Source organism: Bos grunniens, chromosome 25, assembly GCF_055505025.1.
Source record: "Bos grunniens cultivar Pamir isolate PY7600 chromosome 25, Bosgru_T2T1.0, whole genome shotgun sequence".
Lineage (NCBI taxonomy): Eukaryota > Metazoa > Chordata > Mammalia > Artiodactyla > Bovidae > Bos > Bos grunniens.
In genome coordinates this window covers 33963002-33967971 of record NC_141189.1, presented here as the reverse complement: position 1 = coordinate 33967971, position 4970 = coordinate 33963002, and positions in this window count along the sequence as shown.

Below are 4970 nucleotides of genomic sequence, written 5' to 3'. Positions count from 1 at the left end.
AGATTTTTAAATGTTTTCTTTATTTTTTGTTTGTTTTTATGTATTATTTGTGTGAAAAGTATCATAAACCTATTACAGTTCAGTACTGTGTAGCCGATTGTGTTAGCTAACTTTGTTGGACTTACAGATGGCACTTGAAGATTGAACATGCTCTTGAAATGGAACTCATTTGTATGTAGGCGAATACTGTACATATAATTGGGTATCTTAATGTTATCCAGAAAGCAAGGAAGGAAGGCTACAACTGTAACTGATGAAGACGCAGCAGTCACTCATATTAGCCAGGATGGGGGCTGTTCGGTTACTTTTGTGGTTAAGACATAACTGCAGAGTGGTCTAGAACCATCATGACCAAGGGTGGCCTTGTCGGGTGTTGGTGGTCTGTGCAATCACTTCTGCTCCACAGGACAATAATACCAGGTCAGCTCTTGGGTATAAGGGGCTGCTTTTCTCTTTCTCAGAAAGGTTCACGGTAAAGAACAAAGGAAGGTAAACCTGGAGAGGGAGGCAAGAGTCAGTTGCCTCAGGGCCTATGCAGCAGGACCTGGCCTCCTGCAGGCTGTTAAAGAGACAAGGACTTGGGACTTCCTAGGTGGTCCAGTGGCTAAGACTCCACCCTGCTCCCGACACAGGGGGCCTGGCTTCAATCCCCGGTTGGGGAACTAGATCCCACATGCCACAGCTGAAGATCCCACATGCCGCAACACAAACTGAAGATCCCATGCACTGTAACTAAGACCCAGAGCAGTCAAATAAGTAAATAAAAGCAAGTATTAGAGACAAAGACTAGCCGGTTGGGAGACCTCTCGCTCTGGCCTTGGATATGGCAAGAGAAGGATCTCTCCTTTCTCCTCTTCTTCCCACTGCTAGGAGCTACTGTCACTTAGGACTCAGTTGGGGAATTAAAACCATGTTGTTGCCCAAAGTCAACGGCAGTCCACCTCGGGAATTTAAGTCATGACGACCCAGCTGGGCTTTATATCTTCTTGTCCTTCATCTCTGTGACTGAATAGTCATTGATTTCCTTCCTTCATTCATTACTGTATCTAATGCTCATGAAATGGCTACTAAGTGTCAAGCAGTATGCTTGGGCATTACTGAAAGAACAGAAAACAAGATCAACAATTGTGTTGACCAAGCTGTTTTCAACAAAATCTCTTTTCCCCAAGTCACATGCTTTCCCTCTTCGGGCCTGCACTGCCCTCTCTCCACCCCATCTCTGTCTGGAAAAGCATACCTATCCTCTGAGGTTCATTTCAGAAGCCTCCTCCTCCACGAGGACAGATCCTCCATGACCTGCAATGGCCATTTCTCCCATAAACCCTCTCCCCAGAATCCTCTCCTGCTGAAAACTGCTACATCATAGGAGAAGGCTCTGATGGTCTTGATATTCATTGGGTGTGAAAGACAGATGTCCTATTCCAAAGAGAAGAGGGAAAAGGTCTAAAGGGGTGATCAAGGGCTGCAGGACTTTGTTCCTTAATGATTATAAAGAGACTGGGAAGGCACAGAAATTCAACTAGAAGATCTCTCCACCAGGGAGCAGGGACCAAGTGAACTAGATTGAGGAACTGCCTACCTGTGGACTCCATACGTTGGAAGGTAAGACTCAAGAGTTGACAGGAAGGACTTTGTACATTCTTCTGGGCTAATAACCATTTATCTCAAGGATAACTATTTTTGGCCAACTCCAGGGTTCAGAGTTGATTTAACTACACTCAGGAATCATAGTGGTTGCAGGGTCAAGTTCCTGCTATACAGGAACTTGCCCAGTGCTCTGGGCAAGCCAACCAGACAAGTTCAAGCTCCAGACAAGCTCCTGAAAGTCAAGACGTTCACCTCAGGACTGGGGCTCCCAACATGCTTGTAACAAGCTCCTTTTCTTCTCATTTAGCCCAGGTTGGTCCATTAAGAACTCTAATGGGCACACCTATGATAGAATAAAATCTGTGTTTTGAGGCAAGATGAGAAAATGTAAGCATAGTGTACTCCCTGCCCCTGTTGAGCCTCCAAATGTGCATTGTGCATCTGAATTACATATTAACCAGACCTTCTCAAGGCAGGAATGCCTGCTCAACCATAAACATCAATGTTACCTTTCTTCACACGCCAGCAATATAACTCCTTAGGAGATAACATTCCTTTACCAATCCTGTAAGGGGTCATGGTGACCAGCTGCTCCTTTTAAACATGCTTATTTGGACCATGTACCTTTGGTGAATTTTATGTAAAATTTCAGTGTATCATTTTGATGTCCTTTGTCCTGAAAATGTATAAACTGTGAAACTTACATAATGACTTCTAACAAGGGAAACCATCCGGAATTTTCTGAAAGCCACTCTCCCAGGTTATAACACTCAGGTTGGCATGGATAAAAGTCTCTATTTCTTCTTTAGCACAACTATCAATTCATTTTTCCATCAATACCTACAGTCCAGCTACTTGGGGATACTCGCTAATAACTATGGTGTTCAAATTTCCAAATCTTTTTCTGGTCAGAAATGAATTAATACGTTTTCATTAAAATGGAATCATATTTTATATAATGCTGTATAACCTACCATAATTTATTTGAACAATGCATCCATTGTTTGAAGTGTTCAACTTCTTCCTAGTAATCTATTTTTAAACAATTTGACTGTTTCAACTAATCCTTGTTTCCAGCACTTAAAGTAGAACTATTTGACTGATAATGGATTATAAAGGAAAGAAAGCTCCTCCCTACCACCCAGTTCTTTAAGGCAGACAAAATATTGATGGCTCAAGCACCAGGGTTTTGAGTGTCTACTATGTGTCAAGCACTGCTCTAAATCCTTAACATGTATTACCTCATTTAATCCTCACCCGAATCCGACCCAATGGATATGAATTTTAGCAAACTCCAGGAGATAGTGGAGGACAGGGAAGCACGGTATGCTGCAGTCCTCGGGGTTGCGAAGAATCAGACATGACTTAGCATCTGAACTACAACAACAAAATCCAGGGAGGGTGGTGAGGGGGTGGGTCCATTTCCCCATTTTCCAGATGGGGAAGCTGAAACTGAGAACAGATCCCATCCTTGTTAAAAGCCACATAGCCTTTGAGTACCAGAGCCAGAACTCAAACCTGGATATTGTGACCAAAAGCTCTTGGCACACGGCAGTAGGAAGAATCCACATCTCTTATGGATGATCAGGAGTATCTATCCAGGAACAGCTCTCAGGCAGCCCTGACCCCTCCAACATTTTTTGCAAATGCCTGGGAAGGTCTCACTGTATACTCCTCTAAATTTCTTACTACCCATATCATTCCCGTTCCTTCTTCTCTCCAGGACTAACTCAGTAACAGAGATAGCTGACACAAGACACACGGGCCATCTCTCCCTCACCTTAAACCTGCTGCAGACATTGGTAATCAATCATGCTCTTTTCTTCTGATGGGTGCCAACTGATCCTCAAAATCTTTCTTAACACAGTATTCCAAGCACCCTCTATCAATCCATCAGAATTGACATGCGAGATGAGATAAAGCCTCTTTGCCGTCTCTACTCTAGACTACGAGTTTTTTCAGGATAGGAACTACTCGTTATTCAGCTCTTTAATAAAAAATTAAAAAATAATATCAGCAACAACAACTATTAATAACATTCTGTATGCTTTTAGGGCGTCCCTGTTAGCTCAGATGGTAAAGAATCTGCCTGCAGTGCAGGAGACCCCAGGTTGATTCCTGGGCCGGGAAGATCCCCTGGAGAAGGGATAGGCTACCCGCTCCAGTATTCTTGGGTCTTCCCAGTGGCTCAGCTGGTAAAGAGTCTGCTCGCAATGTGGAAGACCTGGGTTCGATCCCTGGGTTGGGAAGATCCCCTGGAGAAGGGAAAGGCTACCCAGTCCAGTGTTCTGGCCTGGAGAATTCCATGGACTGTATAGTCCATGGGGTCGCCAAGAGTCAGACACAACAGAGCAGACTTTGACTTTCATGCTTTTAACATGCTTCAGGCACTCTGCTCAGTGGTACTCTCTCCTTTAATCCTTACAGAGCAGATATTTCTAATACCCATTTCTCAGATGTGGAGAGTAAGGCAGGGGAGGGCTTCAACGATCAAAAAAATCTGCTTCTACTAAATGGAGAAGGCAACACTGGAAACTGTGGCGTCTGCGAGACCGCACGCTGGTAACACCAGGCCACATGCCCCTGATCCCTTCCAATCTGGGTGCCCAGGCTCCATGCAGGGCAAGGCACACACGAGTACACAACAAGCATTTCCTAAACGAATGAACGCACACATGAAAGAATGGATTGACTCAAGGTCGGGCTCCAAGGTGGAGGGCAAGGTGGGATCATCCGCGAAAGGGGCTGGGCTGTGGGAGACGGTTTCTGACTCAGACCCAGCTCCCAAACCGGGCAGGAAGAACTGCCTCCTGCTTCTCCGCCTGAGATTTAAATCTTCCAAGATTATAATTATCCCGCTCGCCCCGCCCACGGACCTGCTTCTCCATGGAGCCACGGCTCAGGGCCTGGGGGGCTCCAGAGGAGAGGGGGCGGTTGGGGGTTGGCAGAAGCGGGAGGGCGGGGGAGGGGGGGCGGGGGGGGGAGGGGCGGGGCTCAAGGGTTCTCTTAGATTGAAGGAGGAAGGAGCAGGATGAGGCTGCAGCCCTGGGGTGGGGCAGGGAAGCCATGGAGGGAAGGTCACCAGGGATCCCCTCACAGCCTCAGCTGATCCGGGAGGTGGGACGCCTGCAGCGTGGTGCGCATGCGCCCTGAGAGCCAGGATTCGGGGGGTGTGGCCCTGAGAAGCTGTCGGGTCTTAGAGCCAGGTGCCCCATCCTGAAAGTGCCGGAGGAGCCAGATCATTTCAGGTCCTCTGTGCCAAGTGTTCGCTAACTGGCACGTTTCTTGTAAAGGAAACACGTTTGCATCACCCTCCATCCACCCCCACCCTCTCTCTCAGCTTGGAGCCAGCTGGCTCTTTGGTGCAGGCTTCCTCGGCCCTT